This window comes from Bos javanicus, chromosome 23 (assembly GCF_032452875.1).
Source record: "Bos javanicus breed banteng chromosome 23, ARS-OSU_banteng_1.0, whole genome shotgun sequence".
In the NCBI taxonomy this organism is placed as follows: domain Eukaryota; kingdom Metazoa; phylum Chordata; class Mammalia; order Artiodactyla; family Bovidae; genus Bos; species Bos javanicus.
The window spans coordinates 16,470,235-16,496,213 of NC_083890.1; the positions used below are offsets into that span (position 1 = coordinate 16,470,235).

At 45.3% G+C, this 25,979-nt stretch overlaps 2 protein-coding genes across 2 annotated transcripts in view; one reads left to right on the top strand and one right to left on the bottom strand.

Moving 5' to 3' along the window:
• PEX6 (peroxisomal biogenesis factor 6) overlaps window positions 1-25,979 on the bottom strand; it is a 351,627-nt gene that overhangs the window by 171,348 nt on the left and 154,300 nt on the right. The gene's annotated exons all lie outside the window — the stretch shown is intronic.
• Window positions 16,484-25,979, top strand: part of BICRAL (BICRA like chromatin remodeling complex associated protein) — an 80,038-nt gene continuing 70,542 nt past the window's right edge. Inside the window, exon 1 of the mRNA XM_061398196.1 lies at window positions 16,484-19,252. The gene's annotated coding sequence lies outside the window, so the exon portion shown is untranslated. The remainder of the gene's footprint in view (window positions 19,253-25,979) is intronic.

Genomic DNA, 25,979 nt, shown 5'->3' on the forward strand with positions numbered 1-25,979 from the left:
GGCAGATCGTAACTCTCAGCAGATAATACGGCACATTGTATATAAATAATTTTGTGAACTCTCATATGGCATGTACTTGTGCCAGGCAGTGGCTGAGCATGTACACCTATTACTCCTTTCAGCCTTCGCAACATCCCTGTGATATAGGTACTACTTGTTACCCACATTGAGCAGGTGAAGGAATGAGGTGAAGGTGACTTCCTTAGGACGGGGAGCGAGTAAGAGGTGACGCTAAGACTTGAATCGAGGTGGGACTTCCCTGGCGGTCCAGAGGTTGGGGCTTTGCCTTCCAGTGCCAGGGGTGTGGATTCCATCCCTGGTCAGGGAGTTATGATCCCACATGCCTCTTGGCCAAGAAACCAAAACGTAAAACAGAAGCAATATTGTAACAAATTCAGTAAAGACTTTTAAAAAATGGTCCATATCAAACCAAACCAAAAAAATCGAGAAAAAAAGACTTGAATGGAGGCCATCAGGTTCTTTTCATACCCCTGTCTGGTTATGATACTGCATCTGGTCACAATCGTCACACCACAGTTGTAGTCTTCTGAACAGGAAATCAGTCATCCACAGAGCCTCATTCCTCCTTACAGGGCCACCAAGCCTCCAAACACTCTCGATTCCCTCCCTCTCTCTCTGGGTCTTTTGTCTCAGCCAGCCCCCTGTCTTCAGGCCTGAGCCCCCTCCTCATCTTCTTCCGGGTGGGCTATTGCTCTAGATCCCCATCTGGTCCCTGACCACTGGACCTCCCTGACCTCCCCCGCTGCTCCGTGCCTCAGCCACTCACTGCCCTAAAATTCAAGTTGTTTGTGTTACTTTACCTAAAGTTTGCCCTGGCTCTCAGTTGTCTGATGCTGTTCAGAGTCTTTGGTGAGGACGCCTGGCCCCTCACGACCTGTCCCCAGCATGCCTCTCCCGCTCATCTCCCACCATTGCTATCACCCCAGTCATACCATTCTCTGCCGTTACACCCACACTTGTGCTCCTTCACTTCCACTTATTCCTGCCACACTTATTAAATCAGCCCTGACTGTGCTAGGCACTTCCCGGGGATGGAGGTGCTATACTGATGAACACACAGACAGGTCACCCTCAGAGCTTACAGAGGACCTGTGGGATGCAGACGATCACCAGGTGGGGGATAGATGCTATACTGGGAGAAATCTAGGCGCTGAGCTCACAGAGGATCACCTGCCCCAGAACAGGGGCATCAAGGGAGGGGGTGTCTGTTAGGAAGTCTAAGCTAGATCTTAAAGAATGAGTGTCATCAGACCAGGTGAAGGGAGAAAGCAGAATTGCTCAGGTACTGTTCTGGGTACAGGAAATACTGCAGTGAATGAGACAGAAAGACCCTGGCCTCAAGCCAGGATAGCTCCAGGGCCTCTGATGGCAGAGACTGGGCTTCCCCGGGGAACCTGTCAGATGTGTTGGACTAGTGCAGTGTTCTCAGCCGTGGCTGCACACTAATATCACAAGGGGAGCTTTAGAATCCCCGAATGCTCGGGGTCTTCCCCTGAGTAATTCAGTCACAGTGTCTGGGAGTGGGACTGTGATATTGGGTTTTTTTTTAAAGCTCCCCAGGTGGTGGTGCTGGGCAACCAGGCTCATAAGCCACAGCTTATGAGGAACTGAAGATCAGAGATGAGGTTAGGAAGGTGAGCAGAGGCCAGACCGCCAAGGGTCCTGTAAATCCTGTTAGGGGGCTTGTCTTAATCAGGAAGGCACTAGGATCTAGTGAAGGACTTAAGCAGGATAATGACAGTATCAGGTGGTTCCCGCCAACCTGTGGCTACCCTCCCCCGGCCCCCGCCTTAGAGATTCAGTCTAGATGCTCTGCGCTGAGTGAATTCAATGGAGCAAAAGTAAAGTGATGTCCATTTGGAGGCTGCTGCAGGAGCCAAGGAGAAATGGTGGTGCTGGGCTGCCGTGAAGGGAGTGAGGATAGAGAAGGAAGGGGAGATGTCTGAGAGACTTAGAAGGAGACTAGACAGGACTCAGGGACTCACTGGAGGTAAGGGCTAGAGGAGGGCAAGGAGTTGTGGAAGGTCCCGGCGTGGGGAGCTGGGTCTGTAATGGGCTTGGTGCCGGGATGAACGGGTTTGGAGAGAGAGCTGATGGGTCCACATGGGACCTGCTTCCTGCTCCCTTGTTCCACTGCCTGCAGTCTTGTGCCTTTTCTTCTCTGTGTGACAGGGCACCTGTCTCCCACAGAGCTGTTTTACACATCTCCTCTTCCAGGAAGCCTACCTGGATCCTCCCCTCCTTTGGCTCTGGGTGAGTGTCCAGGTGTAAAGTCAGTATCCTGCCTGTATTTTTAGGTATCCACTCTATAGCTTGGGCTCCTTCAAGGAGGGATGTGTTTTATTCTGTGCCTAACACAACACCTGATACATGTTAATAAAGGCTTGTTAAATTGAATAAGGATGGATGGAGAGTTGGGCCAGAAGCAAAGCTTCTAGGAGTGTGAATGGAAGTGGGTCGGGGCTTGCTGTTCTCGTTCCTAGGGTAAAGAATAGAAGGAGTCCGGAGGCAGAGAAGAAGATGTTTGCTAAGCTGATCAGGAAAGAGACCTAGTTAAAGAGGTACCAACCTGCTGACTCTAAAATAGAGTGTTATATTTAGTAAGCTATCTGAATTGTCTTTTTTTTCTTATCAAGGTATAGTACTGTATAATATATAGATTTCAGGTGTACAACGTATTGATTTGCAGTTTTTAAAGATTATATTCCATATATAGTTATTATAAAACATTGGTTGTATTTTCTGGGATGTATAAGATATCCTTATAGCTTATTTATTTTATACATGGTAGTTCATGCCCCTTAACCTCCTACCATGTCTTGCCCCTCCCTACCCCCTTCGTCCCATTGGTAACTACTAGTTTGTTCTCTAGATGTGTGAGTCTGTTCTGTTATATTCCCCAGTTTATTTTTTTAGATTTCATATATAAGTGATGCCATGCACTATTTGTCTTTCTCTGTCTGACTTACTTCACTAAGCATAATACCCTCCAAGTTCTTTCATGTTGTTGAAAATAGCAAAATTTTATTCTTTTTTATGGCTGAGTAGTATTTCATTGTATGTGCACGTACCCACGTGTGTACGTGTGTTTATCACATCTTCTTATCCATTCGTCTGTTGACGGATGCTTAGATTACTTCCACATCTTGGTTATTATAAATAATGCTGTTATAAACATCATTTGAGCGCACGTATCTTATAAATTAATGATCTCTTTTTTTCAGACGTATCCCTAGGAGTAGTATTGCTGGGTCATATAGTAGTTGCAGTTTTAGTCTTTTGAGGCACCTCTATTCTGTTTTCCATGGCGACTGCACCAATTTACATTCCTACCAAAGGTTTGAGTTTTTTAACGTAGTTTCAAATTTCTCTCATGTCAAAAGTCACATAAATCTCTTAAAGCCTTTCTGCATTCATTCTGTTTTTGATGTTTCTTCCTGCCAGGGAGGTGTGATTGTGGCAATAAGTAGATCTGAGTTTAAATTCTGATTACTTGCTATGTGACATTGGGCATGATACTTAATTTCTCTGAACTCAGTTTCCTCCAACTGAAAGGTTGAGATAAAGAGGAAGATGTATTTCTCCTGGAATGGTTGTGATGTTAAAGTAGAGGGTGGGAAAGCACCAAGTATTGGGCTAGGCCTGTGGTGGCTCCTCAACAATTGTTCCCTTCTGCCTTCCAGTCACCAGCACTTGGTCCCTTTGCACTTTTCAGCACTCAGGGTCAAGGGTAGAGCCAGAATTTGTTGTGTGTACTAAGATTTTCTCATAAAGGACCCTGTAATGATTCTCCTAGGGACAGGTGTCTGGCCTCTCTGCAATTCTGGGGGATATATGGGTAGAATTTACATGTAAATAGAACTTCCCTAGTGGCTCAGATGGTAAAGAATCTGCCTGCAGTGCAGGTGACCGGAGTTCAATCCCTGGGTTGGGAAGATCCCCAGGAGAAGCAAATGGCAACCCACTCCAGTATTCTTGCCTGGGAAATCCCGTGGACAGAGGAACTTGGCAGTTCATGGAGTTGCAAAAGGTCAGACACGACTGAGTGACTAACCCTTTCACTTTTCACTTTACATGTAAGTAGTTGCTGCAAAAGAAAACCAAAGAATTCTACAAAGTCAGAGCTGGGCAAGTCCTGAGGGATCCTCAAATTCTAGGACAAAAACTGGCTTATATAGTAAAAGGGAAAAATGAAGCTATGTAATTTTTTTTTAAGTGATGATTCATTCAGTTTATAGAATTGTGAGATCATTTGCTTTTTTTTTCAGTTTCTTTTATGAAAGCCTTTTTTATCTGTGAAATCTTCAGTTTTGAGAACCACTGATCTAATCTTACTTCACTTTACAGATAAGGGAACAGGCGATGTAACATTAATGGAACGTGAAGTATTTTCACAACCTCTAAGATCTTATTTGACTGCAGGCGCCATGAGGGCTGTAGTTGTGTCTCCTGTTTTTTTTTTTACACCCCATAGTCTCTGCACATGGGCAGATCATGCCTGGCGTGGAAAGCTCACTGTAATTATCTGTTGGAGGAATAATTGACATACTCAGCCCAGACACTCCAGAATCCTAGTTTGTAATGATATTTATTGTTACTAATGGAACCAGTAAACTCCTTGTGGGATCCTCTGTCCTCTGTCACCCAGCAGGGCATGTGTTCAGTGAATGAGCTCCCAGGTCACACAGAGTTCAGGCACGTCCAGGAAAAGATAACCCAAGAACCCGAAGGACAGCAGGAGCCTTCCCTCATATTATCTCATTTAATCTTCACAGTCACCTTGCCGGGAGGGTAATAATTTCAAGCAGCACAACTTCAAAATTCTTTACAAGATACAGCCAGATTTTATTTTTAAAATCTATTTATTTGTTTTTGGCTGGGCTGGGCTTCCTTGCTGTGCACAGGCTCTCTCTGGGTGTGGTCAGCAGGCGCTACTCCTTGTTGGGTACATGGCTTATTGTGGTGGCTTCTCTTGTTGCAGAGCACAGGCGGGTTCAGCAGTTGTGGCGCCCGGGCTCAGTTGCTCTTGAGCATGTGGGATCTTCCCAGACCAAGGATCCAACCTGTGTCCCCTGTATCGGCAGGCAGATTCCTCTTCACTGTACCACCAGGGAAGTCCCAGAAGATACAGCCAAATTTTAATTCCCAAACAGATGTGCATTTTTAAACACTGCACATGGAAGGTGGGTGGGTGAGGTCAATACCTTTTCAACCTCCATTTTTTTCTTCTTCAGTATAAGGGGAATAATGATCCACAATGTTTTGAGATGGGTTTTTGTAGAAATGCTCATTTGCTGAGATAAAATGCTTTTAAAATGTCCTGGCAGTTGAAAGTTAAAAGAAGCAAAAATATTATTCCTCTTCAACTTTTCTGCCTAGAAGTTGAAAGTTTCTCTCCTTTAGATAGAATTTTATTATTTTCTACAAAGCACCACTTTTCTGTGAAATATCATATGCTTTCAAATTGCAAGTTCCAACATAATAAGGTCATGAAATCTGTTTAGTGGATAGAGGTCTGCATTAAAAAAAAGATGAAATAAAATGGAAAATGTCACAGTGCAATGTATTGCATAAGTAGGCTTATAGTATACATATATATTTTACATATACATATGTGTTACTTGCAGGATAAAATGTATTTCTTTTTAGAGTTTATGGTCAAAAAAGTTTGGAAAAAAGGGTTTGGTGATGATGCTTTGCACATTATGGTTCTGAGATGTGCTCATTGACATGGATAAAGGGATGTCATGTGTCATTAGGATGTGGCAGCAGTCCGGAAATGTGGCTGCACAGTCGGAATCCTTTTGTGCTGCAGATACTTCCTCCTCCTTCATTTCTCAGGATAATGCATGTTTGCTTACAAAATGTGAAAGATGCCAACTTGGACATGGAAACAATGGCACCTACTGTTCAGGACCATGGGTGTGTGATGGGAGCTACCAGATAAGGCACGTGTGTTTGACAAGTGTGAGTTCTGCTCTCCAGGAGGGATCCAGTGGTCCCTAACCTGTGGTAATTTGAAATTTGTTGTTACCGTTGTTCAGTCGATAAATCGTGCCTGACTTTGCGACCCCCTGAAATGCAGCACAGCAGTCTTCCTTGTCCTTCACTGTCTCCTGGAGTTTGCCCAAACTCATGTCCATTGAGTCAGTGATGCCTGATGCCATCCAACCATCTCATCCTCCCTGGTCCCCTTCTCCTTTTGCCCTCAATCTTTCCCAGCATCAGAGTCTTTTCCAATGAATCAGTTCTTCACATAATGTGGCCAAAATATTAGAGTTTCAGCTTCAGCATTGGTTCTTCCAGTGGACATTCAGGGTTAATTTCCTTTAGGATTGACTGGTTTGATCTCCTTACAGTCCAAAGGACTCTCAAGAGTCTTCTCCAACATCACAGTTCAAAAGCATCAATTCTTTAGCGCTCAGCCTTCTTTATGGTCCAACTTTCACGTCCATACATGACTACTGGAAAAACCATAGGTTTGACTATATGGACCTTTGTCAGCAAATGCAGCAGCAGCAGCAGCTCTTTAATAGGAGAAGGCAATGGCAACCCACTCCAGTACTCTTGCCTGGAAAATCCCATGGACAGAGGAGCCTGGTAGACTGCAGTCCATGGGGTCTCGAAGAGTCCGACTCGTCTGAGCGACTTCCCTTTCACTTTTCACTTTCATGCATTGGAGAAGGAAATGGCAACCCACTCCAGTGTTCTTGCCTGGAGAATCCCAGGGACGGGAAGCCTGGTGGGCTGCCGTCTATGGGGTCGCACAGAGTCGGACACGACTGAAGCGACTTAGTAGTAGTAGTAGTAGTAGTAGTAGCTCTTTAATATGCTGTCTGTGTTTGTCATAGCTTTTCTTCCAAGGAGCATCTTTTAATTTCATGGCTGCAATCACTGTCCACAGTGATTTTGGAGCCCAAGAAAATAAAATCTGTCACTGTTTCCACTTTTCCCCTTCTATTTGCCATGAAGTGATGGGACTGGATGCCATGATCTTAGTTTTGTGAATGTTGAGTTTTATGCCAGCTTTTTCACTCTCCTCTTTCACTTTCATCAAGAGGCTCTTTAGTTCCTCTTCACTTTCTGCAATAAGGGTGGTGTCATCTGCCCATCTGAGGTTATTGATATTTCTCCCGGCAATCTTGACTCCAGTTTGTGCTTTATCCAGCCTGGTATTTTGCATGATATACTCTGCATATAAGTTAAGTTAAGCAGGGTAACAATGTACAGCCTCGATGTACTCCTTTCCCAATTAATTTGCTGAGGCACTGATCTGAGCACATCCCAAGCCTGTGGGTGGAGAGAGACAGTGATTTAGCTTCTGAGGGAGCCACGCCTCCTACCCTCCCTCTGCATTCTACAGAGCTTGTGAGGTTTTCTAATCTTTGTCGTTTTTGGTTTTTTTTTTTTTGGCGGGGTGGGGCCAGGGGGGATGGACTATAATTGCTTTACAATGTTGTGTTAGTTTCTCTGTACAGTGAAGTGAATCAGCTATAGTACACATATATCCCTTCCCTTTTGGACCTCCCTTCCACCCTACCCCCCATCCCACCCCTTTAGGTCATCACAGAACCCTGAGCTGAGCTTCCTGTGCTTTACAGCATGCATGCATGCTCAGTCCTGTCCAACTCTGTGACCCCATGGACTGTAGCCCGCCAAGCTCCTCTGTCCATGGGATTTTCCAGGCAGGAATACTGGAGCAGGTTGCCATTTCTTACTCCAGGGGATCTCCTCAGCCCAGGGATCGAACCAGAGGCTCCTGCTTTGGCAGGTAGTTTCTTTACCCCTGAGCCACTAGGGAAGCCCTGTTCTTTGTCTTGTCATTGTTCAGTTGCTGAGTGGTGTCCAACTGTTTGCAACCCTATGGACTATAGCACACCAGGCTTCCCTGTTCTCCACTATCTTTGTCTTAAGAGCACAATTCTCTTAAAGTAATAAAAAGTTGGTTTTTGTGTGAAGAATGACCACAAAGTGAGAGGTGAAGTTTGAGTAAAACTCTGGATTGTGAAGATAAGCCAAGAAAGATGACCTCTTGACAAAGTTGCGATTTTCCCAGAAAACAAAAGTCACCGTGAGAGTTCCCAGGTTCTGCAGGTTGGTGATTCCTGGTGCTCTGTGTATGCAGCTCTAAAGACTGTCAGGAGCAGGGCTACCCTGATGGCTCAGACAGTGAAGAATCTGCCCGCAATGAGGGAGATAGTCAAGGCTCTGTGCAATATGCTTGGATGCCTTGTTAGAACCTGTAGGGAAGCCTTGATTTGAGGCAACATTCATTTAGCATATAACCTCTGGAAGATAGAAATTTAGAGGGTAGAAATCTTCACTTCTGTTTAAAAAGAGGAGAAAACATGCTCTTTTTTTTTTTTTTTTTGTCTTTTACTGATTAATTCCAGATACTTTTTGACCCATTGCATTAGGAATGACTGTGTTATGTTCTCTGCTATGATCTTTGGATCTTTAGGACAGACCTGCCCATCTCAGGTCTGCCCAGAGCTGAGTCCTTCCCACAACTCTGGGAGGGAGAGGGAGAGCTGGGGACAGGAGACGGATTATCAGTGGACAAATCAGGACCAAATTCTGGATGGATGGATTCAAATCCTTCCTTTGCAGGTAGCTGCTGACTCTTTTGAAAGGACACTGAAGTCACTGGTGGGTTGAGCCATGTGCCCTTATTCTAAACCATATAAACTAGGTAACTGGAGGGTCACCCCCATCCTCATTCTCCAGAAGTTGTTATCCTAAAGCTTGCATTAGGATAACAATCTAATATGCATAGGATAACCTAATCCTATGCATTCCATAAGGTACCTGTGAGTCATAATTGCAACTGCAGAAAGAGGGAGAAAGAGAAGAAAGGAAAGTGGCATGTTAGTTTATCAGGATATGAGAAATCACACCTCGATTTTTATTTAAAAGAAAAAAAAGTTAGGCTGAGATTCATTCATTCATTGCTGCATGACAGACGTCACCAGGAGTCTGACTGCTTTTTCAGCTCTGCACCTGCAGAGGCTAGGTGGACACCTCTCCTGACCATCATCAGATCCAGGGGAAACTTGTTCCTGCCACCTGACTGACTGTCATTGATTTGGTGGCCATTTGTTGAGTGCCTGCTACTTCCAACATCAGCCAGGTGCCTGGATACAGAAAACATGCAATGAATGTTAAAGTGTTTATGAAAGATGCTTTTTTCGGCCTTGAGACGAAGGGAAGAGAAAAATGAACAAAGCCTAGTCTCCTTGAGGCTCACGATCCAGAGGTAGACAAGAAGACAATTAATTATAAGTCAGGTCAACCCCAGTGTGGGTTATAAAGGAGAGAGAGGAATTCCATGGAAGTACAAAGAGAAGAGAGAGGAGGGCAGAGAGAGGAGTGGACTGAGAGAAAGCGGGCGGAGCAGGTGCCCAGAGGAAAGCGCGCCAGCAAGGGCAGAACTGGCACCGAGCAGGGCAGACACCAGTTGCACTTGAGGAGCTTGGGGTAACGCCAGGCAGCAAGAAGGAGTCAGGAGAAGTGTCGAGGTGTGTGGTGGAAGATGGGGCTGGAGCCTGCAGTTATTCCCAAGGCACCAGGAACCATCAGAGGTTTTGAGCAGGGAGCAAGGCATCGGGTGCTTTGTGTTTTAGGAAGAGAAGTTGAAGAGGATGGATTGAGGCAGGATGAGTGTCATGGGGAGGCTCCTGCAGTGGGTCACTGGATGAATGACAGGGCTTGGCCGAGGGCAGTGGAAATGAAATGGAGGTTACGCCGGAATGATTTGTACTCGAAAGCCAATCTGTGAATTTATAATGGGCATGAACCTACCCAACCACTTGAATGATTAGGTCAGCTGGCCAGAACACAGCTTTTTAAATTGAAGTACATTAATAATCAAAGGATTATTCGGTGAAAGTGGAGTTAAGGGAAAAGGAGTTTAATGGTCTGAACAGACCTTCCACTCGATCTATCGCTGTCTTTGCATAGCGGTAGTTACACAGCTGAAGTCTCTAGTGAGTTGTTACTCTTCTCTGGAAAGACCCTTGGCCCGCAGGAGGAACTGCTCCCCTGGCCAGAACTGGAGAGAGGCCGTATTCGAGGATCTTTTGGTTTCAAGAAAAGGAACTCACTCATCAATGAGCAAGTAAAATGGGAAATAATTATAAGGAAGGGGAATCTTCCACCCCAAATACTAGAAAGGGGCCAGACTTTCTGGGGCTTAGAAAATCCTAGGTCCTTTCTCCTTCCCACTTCCTTCCCTCTACATCCACTGAGAATCTGCTTTCTTCTGGACACATTGGCCTTTCTGTTCCCATTCACTTGCATGGACCCCATTATAACTGCCCCCAAATGGTGGTCTTGACCCCTAGTCAGACTTACAGTCCGCTCCTCACACCTGACCCAGTTTCTGTGTCTCAAGTACTAAAACTTGAAGAGAGGATCCCATTGTTCCAGCTTGGATCAGGGACCTTTCCCTTACCTAGTCAGGCTGAAAATGTGACATGATAGATTCTTAGAGGAAAAAAAAAATGGTAGTCAACCCTGGATAACTCTAGTGTACTGGCATTATTGTTCAGCTCTGTTCACTGATTCAGTATACTGGTTGTCTTTTGCTGTATAACAGAGTACTCCAAAACCTAGCACCTTAAATAATAAGTGTTTATTATATTATATACCCAGTTCTGTGAGTCCAGAATCCAGGGACAGCTTACCTGGGTGTTTCTGCCTCAGAGTCTCTCATGAGGTCGTCGTCACTATTCCGTGAGGCTGTCACCATTTGAAAGGCGGGCTGGGGGCTGACCTGCTTCCGTGACAGGAAGGAAGCCTCCTTGCCTCACTGGCTGCTGGCTGGTGACCTCAGTTCCTTGGCATGTGGGTGTCTCCATAGGCTAGGTATCCTTAGGACGTGGCAGCTGGCTTCCCCAAGAGCGACTGTTCCAGAAGGAGCACCTAAGATGGAAGCCGCAGCCTTTTATAACCTAATCTCAGAAGTGATGATCACTAGCGCCCTGTTCTGTTGGTCACACAGACCAACCCTGGTACAATGTGGGCGGGGGATACACAGAGGTGGGGATACCAGGAAATGAGGCTCCTTGGGAATCACCTTGAAGACCCGTTACCATATTCAGTCAGCAGACAGTGATTTCGTGCCTACATGTGCGCCAGGTGCTAGAAACGGAGAGCTTGTCACACAGAGTTTCGTCCCTGAGGAGCTCAGTGTCTGGTGGGGGACACCTTATAAGAACACCATCATGTGTCCCCTGAGCCACCACACTTAGCTTCATGAGATTCACATCTTTTCACAGCAGTCTCTTATTTAACTGTCCTCAAGTAGATCCCTTGTTTGCCCAGATGGAGTTTTGGTTTGCTTTTTTTAGGTCACAGCCACAGTAAGAAATACATTTTATGTCACAAACCAGTACATACATAGACACATTTATATTGGAAACAAATTTCACAGAAGAGTTTACACCCTCACTGCCTGCAATATATTCAAATATTTCCTATTCTAGGCAATTTCATTTTTTGCAAAAGTTGGTCACAATCTCATGGATTTCATAGCCTGTCGCGTTGTGACCTGCCGAGTGGAAAGCAGTAGTCTAAAGAAGTCCAAACTCTCTGCCACTCACAACAAAGCCCCTCACCATCTACCTGTCTGCAGCTCCCCACCTCATTCATAGTTAACAATGACACCCTGCATAAGGCTCCTCTACCTGGAGCTCTCTCCTCTCCTTCCCCACATGGTTTGGAGAACTCTTATTCATCCTTTAAAACCCAGCTTTAAAGTGAGACTCCTCTTCTTGTTCCATCCTCTGGCCCCCAGAGCATTTCCTGGACACTTGGTCCCTCCTCCACTCCCAGCCTGTCCTAGGGCCAGCTACTCCAAGCCCACCCTGTGTTTTCACTGAATCTCTCTCAGTACATTTAGGACACTGAGCAAATTAGCATCACACAAATGACGGTGCTGCAAATGAGCGGTGTGCAGAGTTGGGGGTGTTGCAGGCAGGTTTCCTGTCGATGGAGCCACGTGCTGCAGAAAAAGGATCCCTCCCCCACAGCCGGCCGTGTCCCCGCTCATCCATCACAGGTATAATTCGCACCGGAACTGGCTGCCTGGGTTCATTACTGTGGTTCATTTTAGCTGATTTGGTTTCTTTTTCTTTCTCCTTACTTTTTTCTTGTGCTTGTGTCGATGGGGACAGCCTAGTGAGAGAGGGAGCTTTAGGCAGCAAGATAGAAAAGCCTCTATATCTGCACCCGCCCTGCAGGAGGGGGGTTTCCTTTCTGAAGTGGTACGGAAGGAGGGTTTTGAGGTTTTTGAATATTTGCTTCTGAGTATCTTAAGTAAGAGATTTGTTTGCCCACATTTGTACTATCTTGGCAAGCTAGCGACCCGACAAAATATTTTCTGGTTGGTTTTGCCTGTGCCGTGGTTTTTATTTTTGAGGGGAAGAAAAATTTACACCTTGGTTAAATTGTTCTGAAATACAACGGCTGTTGTTTTAAATTGCTGTTAACTTCAAGGGTTGAAGCTAATATGATTTCCAGGCTCATGGGAGTTGCTGATAGACTATGCTGTGAACCATAACCAGAAATGAAAAAAAAAATTAGACACGCACAAAAGCAATTAAATTATTCCTTCTCCAATATTCTCATTTCTGCATTTATCAACGGCTGGGTAACTACCCAAGGATATGCTGACTTCCTTGTGGTGTGTGCCCGATGGGGGGAGGGAAGTGGGGTGGGAGACAGACTATAAACAGATCATTACTGTGGAGTGTGATAATAGTCTATAATAGAGTACCTATCACATGCATAGAGAGGGGAGTTATTTATTCACGTTCAGCAGTACTTTTCAAACGAAGGTTGCCTCCCTTAGTGGATCGTGAAATCCATTATAAGGTGGCAAACAGCATTTTTAAAAATGGGATAATACAATGAAATAGATCAAGTTGCATCCTCCACAGGAAGTTTAGATACTGTTTTCGGAAGCCTTTGTTTCAGTTAGGCATCTACTGCATTGCAATGTGAAATCTGTTTCTTGAGATTGAGTCTCAGGCAGAGATGTTTGAAAGCCACTGAGGGGTGGAGGGAAGGCTTCCCAGAGGAGGTGGCATTTGAACTGAGCCTTGGAGAATGGTGGGCTTGCCCCAAAAGAAGGACATTCCAGGCAGAGGGGAAAGGATATGGCCAAATGGGGGAGGAGTTTGTTCTTGTCCAGGGGTGGGTGTTCTCCATGACTGGACTGCAGGGTGCGGGGACAGGAGTAGCTGCAGGTGCCCCTGGGGAGGCAGGTGGAGCCAATGAACCACTTGTAAGTACAAGTATCAGGGCCTCAGTTCATCCCAGAAACTCCATTTTTCTGCGGATGAGTTTGGCCTTGGGAATCTGTGTTTCTGATAAGCTTCCCTGGGCAGTGAGGTGCTAGTAGAGGTGTGACACCAACAACTCTGGGTTTTTGAAAGGTGATTTGGGGTCATAATTTAGATAGAAGAGTGATTGGAGGGAAGGGAAATCGAGAGACCAAGCAAGAGATAAGGGCCTGAATTTAGGTGAGGCAGTTAGTGGAGCAAAGGGACTAGGTTGGAGGGAGATTTTGGAAGTGAGTTGCCTGGGTTAAGGGAGAAAAGAGAATAAGAAGTCACAGATGATTCTAAAATATGTAGAGAGTACATGTGCTTTGCTCTGATTGCCAATCTGTGAACAACCTCCTGGTTGTTAGACCTGACTCAGGTTAATCTAACTCTACAAGGGACTGACCAGTATACCTAGACTGCTAGTTGACTGGTTTGATTTACAGTGAGGGAGGTGCCTTAACCTTTTTGGGTACAAAGGTACTTGTATCTTTGCTCAGCAGTATCAGAGCACCTGGGGAATGGCACCAGTAATTAGAAGATTTAGGGAAGAAGAATGGTATGGTCTAGGAGGTATTTCATGGAGGCTTTGAAATTGCCTGACTGACCAACTTTACCCTGCTCACATTAGAATGTGATCAGAATACTCGTGGAGGTGATACAGTGTCTCTGCCCCTCAGTTTTTTCTTCCATGTTGAAGATGTATCTTGGTGTGTGCTTTGTACTTACTTATTTCTTTGTATTCGACTTGTATGTACAAGTCATCTTTTAGGGGTAGTTTCTTCTTCATATGTCTTCCCTCTTGGTTTCATTTTCAGAAAGGACACTGACATTTATTTACTGAGCAAGCCCCTTTGCATGGGTAGCTTATCTTCACGGTTGGCTTTCTCTCCAAATTCTGAGCTTGTGAGACCTCTCTGCTGCTGTTTCCATGACCCATGATCCTGCTGGGCATGGTGGAGTGGAAGGGACACTCTGCAGAGGACATGTTCAGAGTCCCGGCTCCACAGGGGCCTGGGAGCTGGTGACGCTTCCCGTGTGTGTGACGCCTCCTCCAAACCTAATGACTGTCCTCCCCTCACATGTTCAGTGGGGAAACGGGCTGGATGTGTAAGACAGCAAGGCCAGTGGGAGGGACTGTGCCTCTGTTTTCTTAAACAGTTCTCTGTTCCTCATCCTTTACTAGAAGCTTGTAGGAGTTCAGATTTTTTTTTAAGTCTGTCAAGAAAAATAACCAGCTTGAAATATGTCAGGACTAGAATAGCCTTAGTCTCTACAAAGACGATTTAAAATGTTTATACTCATGTATCAAATAAAATAATACTGTAGGCAAGGTACTGAAAACATTTGTAATCACTCCAGTAATTTGCTTATTTACCACTGCTTTGAAAACAATTCCACGTTACTTCTAATAAGAGTATTAGCAACCACAACAGTAACGGCAACTAATATTGAGTATTTATTGTATACCAGGCACTAAAGCTGGTTTTACATCCCTAATATCACTGAACTCTTCCCCTACTGACCCAAGATACAGATACTGTCACCTTCATTTTACATATAAGTAAACTGAGGTGAGAGAAGTTAAAAAAATAGGCCACGGTCACATGGCTAAAATGCAGCAATGATAAAGCTCTTTGATGAGAGAGGAAGTGAAAGAGAGTGAGGAAGAACTTATAAACCATTAGGCAATACTGCCTGGGATCAACTGGGCAATGGTTTTATGTGATTCAGGGAGACTGACTCTATTATTAGCTTAATATGTAGCTGTCTACGTAGAAATATGATGATTTCTTGCATTCTTATACATCTGGTGGATTGGGTTGTTTTTCTTTTATTCCACAAGTACTGGTTGCGAGCTTAGTATACACAAAGTCCTCTGCTAGGCCCTTAGAAAATAAAAAGCCTTTGAGGAGCTCCTTATCCTGGACAGAACAGAAGAGAGATACGTTTGGTGGAATCATGTGAGATTGCCATTGGAAATTTACACGGGAAGGTTTCACACGACTTAACCTGACACATAACTAAAACGAGGTGATGGAATATTAGCTGAACATACTGACCTCTCATTATGTTTCAGGCGCCACGCTAAACATTTTACATGCACTAGTTCCTGAATCCTTAAAATAACTCTCAGACGTGAGTACTATAATTATCCCTGTTTTAGAGATGAGGAAGTTGAAGCTCTGAAGGGTGAAGTGACTTGCCCAGAGCCACACACCTGGTGTGTGACAGAGATGGAATTTGAGCCCCGGGCACTCTCAGTGCACAGCCAGTGCACTTAAGCCTCAGATTATAAGCACCTCAAGAGGTTCAAATAAAAGTACCAAGCTTATTTATGCACATTGAGGACTTATAAGTTTTTTATATCACAAACATTCATTGGGTATATCTCAGAGTTCTGTGATCTGGACACATCTGGTCATGCATATCACCACTTAATCTCCAGTATTTGCATTCTCCCCGCTCTGAGAACGGCTAACCAACTGAGGGGAACATGTGGAGGAAGGATGCAAAAAACAGCAACATTTTCACTTTTACTTGTTATGTTGGTATTGAACCTGTTTATTTAGAGGTACAAGCCCATGCTAGAGCATTTCAATTTTATCTTTTTTTTCCACCTGTGTCCAGTTGCCCTTCTTACTAGGTCACATATACAGACAAGCATCATAGGAGGGAGCTTGTACATAACTGTACACGATTAAAGTTTTTTGCATATGATCAAGCCATTTAAAGAACTTTCCTTTTTAAAAGTTTTCTAATCTTATATTCAGATACCAAAATCCTGTCTATATAAACCATCACTTAAAATTTTATGTACAAAGGCATATCCCTTATTTTAAATCCTGTCTATATAAACCATCACTTAAAATTTTATGTACAAAGGTATATCCCTTATTTTAAATGTTACTTTTTTTTATTTGCATGTGGGAAATTTTAAGAAGTTGTTTTTGTTTTATTATTGCTGCTGCTGCTGCTGCTAAGTTGCTCCAGTCGTGTCCGACTCTGTGCAACCCCAGAGACGGCAGCCCACCAGGCTCCCCCATCCCCGGGATTTTCCAGGCAAGAACACTGGAGTGGGTTGCCATTTCCTTCTCCAATGCTTGAAAGTGAAAAGTGAGAGTGAAGTCACTCAGTCATGTCTGACTCTTAGCGACCCCATGGACAGCAGCCTACCAGGTTCCTCCATCCATGGGATTTTCCAGGCAAGAGTTTTATTATTAAATGATACCAATTTGGTGTTATACCTGGTGAGTCTGAGATTCTCCCCACTGCTGTCCCAGTGTTTTGTGACCCACCTCTACCCTCCCAAATATTCTAAATTATCCTTGACAACTGGCAAAGTAAATCTTCCCCAGTGAGAAAGGATGGCCCCTTCTGCCTATGAGCCCCTCTGCCAATGAGAGAGGATGGTCCCCCTAACTACCACTGAACTTGGTTTTTATTGAAATAGCACAGACTGCTTGTTCCCAGGATCCTTTTAGGGACTTGAAGAGAGGGTGTGTTGAGGAGTCAACCAGGCCTGGGTTCCCCCCAGCTCTTCTTAGACGGATGACCTCAGGCAAATGATGAGAAACATTGGGAGACTCAACAGTAAAAATCTGGATAATTAAACAGTATTCTGTGGGTTTGTGTGAAGGTTCAGGCAATAATACATACTATAAGAATAAAGTATCTAGAATAATGCCTGGCAGGATTTAGTAGGCCCTTAATAAATGTCAGCTCTGGTATTTGGGCATTTGTGAGAAAGCCCGCAGTGCCCTATCCTCTTCTGGAGCTCACCTCTTTGTTAAGTGATTTTAAAGTCAGATTTGTATTTTTTTAGGAGTTTTGGCCTAGTAGGGAGATCAGCTTTCTGAAATCCATTAATATTTCATTGGAGCTGTGAAGCAACAGCTGTAAAACTTGCTTGGTGGGCCCTAATTGCAATGAATAATCCATGGACTCCTTTGAAATGTAATTCTTCAAAATGTGTATAATAATTAAACTCTAGCCAATCCAAAGGCACTTTAAAACAGGTTTTAAAATTTCCGAAGCCAATTAGAAAACTGGTTGGTCCAACTGTCAAGTGTAGAGAAATAATGCTAATTTATGCAAAGGCTTCAGTTCCAGGAAGACCTTGGCTGAATGTGAACACAACACATATCTTCTGAGAAAACACCTCCATGATACTATGTGATACTAAATCACTGACTGTATTTGTTAAGGCGGGTCTAAATACAAAGCACACATTGTGAGTGACAGAGTGGCAGTTACTTGAACAAGATATGGTTTGTTTTTTGAAGAGATCTATCTTGAATATGACAACATTGTATACCAACCTTGACATATTTATTTTGTACAATAAAACAGCATAGTTACAGTATCCTTATAAAAGCAAATGTGGTATGCTGCCATTATGTTTTTTTTTAATGCTCAGGGGATTTGTATTAGAAACTAACCCATTTCACTTAAATAATTTAAATCTAAGGATAATTTTAGAACTCAGTATCTGGGGGATATGGGTTTGAGCTTTCTATCAGCAGAACCCCATTGCTATATGTATTATAAACTAAAATAATTTTAAAGTATTTCTGGGGCCTACATATGTATTTTTAAAACTCTGAATCACATATTTGTACAATCCATCTTTTACTTTGATATTTATTTAAAATAAAAGACAACAAACCCCCAGCTTTATTTTTGTGGGCATTTACAGGAAAAGTAAATGTAATTAAACCACACAGACACCTACTCCCAATCCACACTGTCATAATTAACATTTCTTTAAGTGCTCTGGATGCTGGATGGTTTATGAAGACGTCTCAATTTGAGATTAAATATGGGTGGTAATTATACTTGGACTACAGAGTGTTAAAAGGCTAGGTAGCTCTCTTTCTCTTTTTTTAACCTATTCTATTTCAATGGATATTTGGGTAGCTCTCTTTAAGACTGGGGATCACATCGTGAAAATTCCACAAATGTGACGATACAGATATCTGCATAAAGAGTAAGCACTGGGAACTGGATGTTTTAAGAGTGACTTACTTCCCTCCTCACCTTCCTCTTGGCTGCTAAAGTGTTGTGTTTTTTTTTTTTTAATGTTGACATACAGGTTTACAGATAAGGTTTCACTACACTTCGGAATGGAAAGAGGGTGTTGCAAAGGAAAGCTTAGTAGAATTAAAAGTTGGAATGAATTACCAAATAAGTTAAAAGTGATGTTTTCGCTTTTGTTTTTTTAAAGCATAAGCAAAAAAGGATTTATTGGGACATATTCTAATTAGAGTTTAAACAAATATTGTGTTTTTTGTTTTGTTTTTAAACTACCCCCACTTCCTGGCGCTCCCCCCGCCCCCCCCCAACTAAAACTAGCGTGTGTGTGTGTGTGTGTGTGTGTGTGTGTGTGTGTGTGTGTGTGTGTGTGTGTGTGCGCAGGGCGCCTGCTGAGAATAGCACGCATCTCGTAGATCTTTAAAAAAAAAAACAACAAAAAAACCCTGTTTCTTGAATAAACCACTACGTTTCTTGAGGTTAAAAAGAATCCCAAAGGAAGCAGGAATTATCAGCTTTGGAGTTTGATTTTTCTAAAAAAAAAAAAAAAAAAAATTTTTTTTTTTTTAATTAAAAAAATCCTAATCTCCGCATTTTTTGCTAGGCGAGAACCGAAGTTTGGAGGTAGACGAACAGGCGAGCGGTTTGCCCGGGCGCAGAGCATGAAGGCCGGGCGGGCGCGGGGAGCGGGCGCCCGCCGCCCGGCGCGGGGGTGAGCGAGAGAGAGAGCGGAGCGCGTGTGGCCGGCGCCGCTCGGCCGGGAGCTCCCGCGCCCGCGCCCCGCGCCCCGCGCCCGCCGCCGCCGCCGCCGCCGCCCCTGGTGCGATGGCGCAGAAACCCCGTTGACAAGGCACTGCTTTTTCATGACGGTGAGTTTCCCTTTGAGTGTATTATAATTTTGTGATAAAAATTTCAAGGAGAAAAAAAAAACACACACAACCTCCTTCCTCTGCCTCTTTCCTTCGGGGAGGGGAAAAGCGAGGGCGGGGGGGCTGGAGATCTATCTCCAGACAGACAGAAAAGAAAGAGGAGCAAATTAAACACCGAGTTGCCAAAACCAGGATATTAGGTTTCAGCCCAGAGAGCTATTGGCTAAGGCTGTGTTTTTTTTTTTGGGGGGGGGGTGGGTTTGTGGGTGGGTGATGGTGGTGGTGGGTGGATGTTTAATGGACACGGAGAAAAGGGGAATCGAGTGTTTATGCCTTTCCCAGCGATGCCCGGGCCCCGGGAAGACCAAGTTCAGTGTCGCGGGCGGGGGCGCGGGCGGGCAGGGGGCGGCGGGGCCGGGCTGGGGGCTCCTCTGCGGGGTGGGGGCCCTGGCGCCTTTTTTTTTTTTTCCTTTTCGCGGATGCAAATTTCTGGAGCGGGGAGAGGGAGAAGCCTGGGAAGGGGGGTGGCGTGGCGGTTGGTGGTGGGGAGGAGAGGGGAGGGAAGCCTTTTAATGACTCATTGATTGAGCCGGTTTAAAATTAGTTGTGTGCGCGAGTGCGAGTGTGTTTTCCGCCCCCCCGGAGCCGCCGGGAGCCGGGAAGGAGGGAGCGGGGCTCGGCGAGGGGAGGACGGGCGCGGCGGGGCCGCGAGCAGGGGGCAGGGAGGGCCAGGAGTGACGGCGGGCGAGGAAGAAAAATAAGCTTTTCCAATCTCCTCCCCTCGGTTCCCCCCGCCTCGTTTCTTTTCTCTCTCCGAAGCTCTTGGGTGTGAATCGCATTTTCTTTCTTCTCGGCAAAATGGACCCCGCGTCTCAAGAGGGGGAGGGAGCGGGTGGGAGGGAGGCGGCGGGGACGGGGTTTATTTTTCATCCTGGCTTCCTCCTTCCCGGCGCTTGTGCCGCCGGCCGCGGCGGGGAGAGCGCGGGGCCGGCCGGCCGGCCGCTCCGGCCTGGTTCCCGGCGCGCGCGCCGGGGCCGGCCGGCCTGGCCCTTTCCCGGTCGCCTCGCCGCCTGGGCCCGAAGCACCGCCGACGACCCGCGGCCAGGCCCGGACGAGCCCTCGCGCCGCGCGGAGGACCGGCGGCTCAGCCGGGCTCTTCTGCGGGCCCCGCGCGGCCGGTCCGAAGAGACGAGAGGCTCGGTGGCACTCTTTTGGCTGAGAGTGCGCGGGCCCAACGCGGTTCGCGCCCCCCGACCGGCCAGGACGCAGGCTCTTGCGGGGGTTGTGCGGGGCGGGGTTGGGGGGGCGGTTGGAAGGCACTAAGATGGCGCTGGGCCTGGCCCTTCGCCAGTGCTGGTGGCGCAGTTGCTCTGCGGGCGCCATCTTCCCCGGCGGCACGGGCAGCGCCCTTCTTGGACGGTTCGCCCGCCCGAGCGCCGGGAGGTCCGGGACGTGGGGGCCACGCTCCGCGGGCAGAAGTCTGTGGAGTAGCCTGGTCCTTCCCGGTGCCCCTAGACCCAAAAGAGTAGGCCGCCGGCTCCGAGCGGGAAGGGGTTGGGGACCGCGGCGTCTTGTTCCTTTTACCACTTGCCTTTGAGGGAAAAGAGTCGGGCCTTGCAGCCGAGGGGTCTCTTCCTAAACCCGCATCCCACCCCCAACCCCAGTCAAGATTGGAGATGAAGGCCTCTCCGTGTCTTCCTAGGGCTCGAACCTGGAAGACTTTGCTTTCCCTGGCCTGGCTGGGGGCAGATCATGGAGGCTTTCCCTTCGCTCTCTTGCACTTCATTTTGAGAGGAGAGTCAAACCCAGTTGCAGAATTGCAGAAAAATAGTCGAGGACAGTGTCTGCCTTCCAGTATCGTGGTTCTGTATGGGTCCCCTACTAGTTTTCTTGGTTGTGTTTTCACAACCCTGAACAACCTTTTCTCTGGTTGTCACATTTGTGGGAAGGTAATGGGTTCCAGTGATCTGAAACTTCTTTTTGGCTTTCATATTCCCTATTATAAATGGTAGTAAATTACAATAGTTTCTTAGACCTCTGATCTGAAAAATTAAACTCACTTTGAAACACCCCGGAGACTTTTTCCTTTCAAAAAAAAGGGGGGGGGGGGGCTGTTATGGTTCATCTCTTTCTAATCACTATAAGACTTCTCAGTTTCCCCACTTTTTATTTAAAATGTTTCCTAGAAGCATTCATAAAAATACTCAGCTATCTTGTAGTAGCAGTGTAACAATGGGTGTGTGGGTTTTAACTTTGTTACTGAAAAGTTTATTGGGAGGAGTCTGTAAAGCTCTGATCTTTCTAGGCGTCTAGATGGAAAGTAAATAGTTAATTTCTAGTGGATAAAAGTAACTTAGTGGCACCATTAGGTATGTCCTTGACTGTGGTGGATGTCTTTAGGCCTTTTAAGATTGTTGTATGCCAAGAACAGTGCTTGGTGTTTTTTAATTCCTATTTATCATATCAGCTCTGCAGTATTGGTTTTTATTCTCTACTTGCCAGGGAAGGAACTTAAAATGTTTGCCAAGATAGTTGAATTGTTCACAGTCTCAAAGTTTTAAGTGATAGAACTGACAGTGGGTCCCAGAAGCCCTGTTCTTGGCTCTGTATCTAATTTCCAAATCTGAGCCGTAGAATCAACTGGTGAGATGTTTTTAAAATACGGATTTGTAATATCCATTATTTGTTAGGGACAGTTGGGGTTTTTCAAAAGGTCTGATGTATTGGACAGTCTCAGTTTTAAGTTTCTGACTTTGAATTTCTTGATGCTTGTAACTCCCTCCAAGAATTTTGAAATTCTTGCTCATCTAGGATCGCCTGGACTCTATTATTCCAGGCTCTCCAGGTGACTTCATTGTGACCCAGAGACGTATTCAGAACATCCCTGTATTAAACTATGCACTGTGCTGCTGGCTATCTTTTGAATTGGAGCACGTGCTGCAGTTCATGGGGTCGCAAAGAGTCGGACACGACTGAGCGACTGAACTGAACTGATGAGACTTGAGGTTCATATCATTTTGAGTTTCAGCACAGTTTTATTGCTTGCGTTATTTTTATTTTTCTCCTGCCATTTATCAAAATGTTGAAACGATTTTCTTACAGAAATCTTAGGTATCCCAAGACTTTTAAATCTTAGTATATTTTAAAATATATATATAGTTTCATTCTACTGAGAAGTTATATAACATACTGGCTTCAGGTCTAGCCAGGCCATCTAGTTTAGTCAAGACAGCTCTGGAACAAAAATAGAATTGAATCTAGGAAATACAGAAGTTAGAAGTGGGGTAGAAGATATACTGAAATCAAAACCTAGAGATAAATCCTTGAAAGAACGAGTTCTTTTCTGAATTTTAAATTGAGAAGATATTTCTTGCATTTTGGGAAGTAGGATGGGGAACTTATTCTAAACATGAGACTTAGTAGGAATGGAATATGCATTAAAGACACAGAAGGTCAGGAAGAAACATCCAGAGCAGATAATGAATAGCCAGCCAGACCAAAATGAGAGAACCAAGTCAGTGAGGAAATCATTAACTTCTCTGGAGCAGAGATCACATATTTGAGTTATTTTGTGCTTTTCTTTCTTCTGAAATCGCTGTTGTTTAGTGATTGCTAGGGGAAACGGTTGAGACCTTTGATGCAGGTGTCAGAGTTACATTTTTGCCTATATCCATGTTCCTCTGTGCTATATTTTGAAAAGCTTTGTAAGGGGCCGCCGCGGATACCTGTGTGCAGTCCGTTGTCTAGTCTAGTGAGTGGGTGGAGTTCTAGTATTTGACTGTCCCATGTGGTTTTTCTCTGCTTGTTTTTCATGGCGTAAATGCCACAGCAATTATTTTCTTTGACTAAAATCCAGTAAAGCTTGAAAGGGGGCGGCGTGGCGCATGGATCTAAAAATCAGCCTGTTCAGAGGGAAAGAGAAGCGTCTTTATTTTAAAGTAGCCTTCAGTAGAACTCAAGACAGACAAGATCTCTGCCCTCATGAAATTTGTAGTATAGTGTGAAAAACAGTAAATAAGGAAACACAAATAATCAAGGAAATTAAAGATTAAGAAAAAACTTAAAAGAAGTTGAGCTTGTGGATCAAAAGAGTGTGTTATGGGGAAAAGAGTGTATTGTTTTGGCTAGTAAGAGTCAAGGAGTGTCCCTGTGAAAAGGTGACATTTGAGCTGAGACTTAACACATGAACTTGTGTTAGCCTTGTGAAAAGCTGGGGAGACATTCCTGGCCTGGGAACAAGTACAAAGCCCTGAAAGGTCTGGAAGGGCAGGGATGTTAGAACAGAAAGAAGCAGGAGGAGAATGCAGTGAAATGGGGTTAGAGAAGTTGTGCAGGGCCTCTTAAGACATACAGGGGCTTGGCGATTTTATTTTATGAAAAGGAGAAGCTATTATAGGGCTTTAATTAGGGGAGTGATATGTTTTTGTTTTTAAACATCACTGCCTGCTCTGTGGAACAAGAGAGGAAGCAGAGAGGGCAGTTGGGGAACTACTGAAATGGTCAGCTCAAGTTTGATAGTATCTTAGGCGAGTGCAATGGAGATGGAGCAGAGTAGATGATGGGTTTCAGAGATATTTTGGAGGTTGAATCAGGAGTATTTGCTTCATGGGTTGTCTGGAGGAACAGGAGAAGGAATCAAAGGATTCCTTCAGATTCCTGGCTTACGGCTTGGTGGCTGGTGGTGCCAGTTGCTTGTAGAGAAGACTGGGGCGCGGGGGGCGGGTAACTAGAGTTCTGTGTGGAACCCGTTGGATGTCTCACAAGTGTTTGAAAAACCTAAGTGGAAAGTCAAGCAGGCGGTGAGTGTTCAAGTTGAGCTGAGGGTAGTGGACGTAAATTTTGAGAGTCACCAGCATGGAGATGGTATGTCATGGAACTGGTTGAGATCATCTGTGAGCATAAAAGACTTAACGATCAAGCCTGAAACTCCCGTGAGTGAAGGGGGCGCAAAGGAGACCAAGAAGGCTCTGCATTAAAGCAGGAGAGTGATTTTATCTGTTTCAAGAAAAGGGAGTGGTCTGCTGTGCCAAATACTACTGAGAAGTTAAACCCTGAGGAGAGAAAAATTCCACTTGAATTTGGCGGTCTTGACAAGTAGTGTTAGTGGCACGTGGAATGGAGGCCAAATTGGAATGCACTGAGAGGATGATGAGAGTGAAAGAGGAGAGTGAAAAAGTTGGCTTAAACCTCAACATTCAGAAAACTAAGATCATGGCGTCGGGTCCCATCACTTAGTGGCAAATGGATGGGGAAACAATGGAAACAGTGACAGACTATTTTGGGGGGCTCCAAAATCACTGCAGATGGTGGCTGCAGCCATGAAATTAAAAGACGCTTGTTCCTTGGAAGAAAAGTTGTGACCAATCTAGACAGCATATTAAAAAGCAGAGACATTACTTTGCCAACAGAGGTCCGTCTAGTCAGAGCTTGGTTTCTTCAGTAGTCATGTATGGATGTGAGAGTTGGACTTTATAAAAGCTGAGCACTGAAGAATTGATGCTTTTGAACTGTGGTGTTTGAGAAGACTCTTGAGAGTCCCTTGGACAGCAAAGAGATCCAACCAGTCCATCCTAAAGGAAATCAGTCCTGAATATTCATTGGAAGGACTGATGCCGAAGCTGAAACTCCAATACTTTAGCCACCTGATGTGAGGAACTGACTGGTTTGAAGAGACCCTGATGCTGGGAAAGATTGAAGGCAGGAGGAGAAGGGAACGACAGAGGATGAGATGGTTGGATGGCATCACGGACTCAATGGACATGAGTTTGAGTAAGCTCCAGGAGCTGGTGATGGACAGGGAGACTTGGTGTGCTGCAGTCCATGGGATTGCAAAGAGTCAGACACGACTGAGCAACTTAACTGAACTGAGAATGGGAGTGAAGCCAATGTGACCCGCTTGTTGGGAAAATTTTGCCATAAAGCAAGGACAGAAATGGCACAGCAGTGGTTGGGGAGAGAGAGAGGTGGGGTCAAGGAAGCACATTTTTTAAACTGATGGGAAATAGAAGAGCATTTTCAATAAGCTAGTGAGACTGTCTAATAGGGAGAGACTAATGCAGAAGAGAGGTAAGACTACCAACGGAGCAGAATTCCTTCTTTCTCTTTCTCTCTCTCTCCTTTGCTTTGCTTTCAGGATCTTAGTTTCCCAACTAGGAATTGGGCCAACTAGGCATCTGGGCCAAGGTAGTGAAAGCACCATGACCTAACCACTGGATCACCAGGGAATTCCTGCCAAAGGAACAAAATTCTTCAGTAGGAGAAGAGTCAGAATACAAGAGGGTTTGCCTTTGGTGGGAGCAAGATGACTTGCAGTGTAGCAGGAGAGAAGGCAGAGAGGCTTAGGAATTGGAGGTAGAATACGGGGCTTTTTGTTCTCATGGTTTCGGTTTTCTCAGTGGAGTCTGAGGCAGGGCCAGCACCTTAAAGGAGGAAGGGGTGTGGATGGTGTGAGATAAGGAGGACACCTTGCTTTGGACAGCAGGGCGGTGAACTCATTGGGATACTCGATAGGGTGGCTGGGCATTGCTGAATGCCTGGGTGCGCGTTGGAGGGCGGGGGTCTGCATGAAGGTGGAACCAATCAGTCCAGTTAGTTGTGTGATTTTCTGCCACCAGCTAACCACCACCGTTTATTACAAGCGAAGTAAAAGCAGCCAGGTGATCAGTTCAACCAAGATTGGCATTTTTGCCCCCCAGATGTGATAGGAAGAGAGACGCCAGGGACTCGA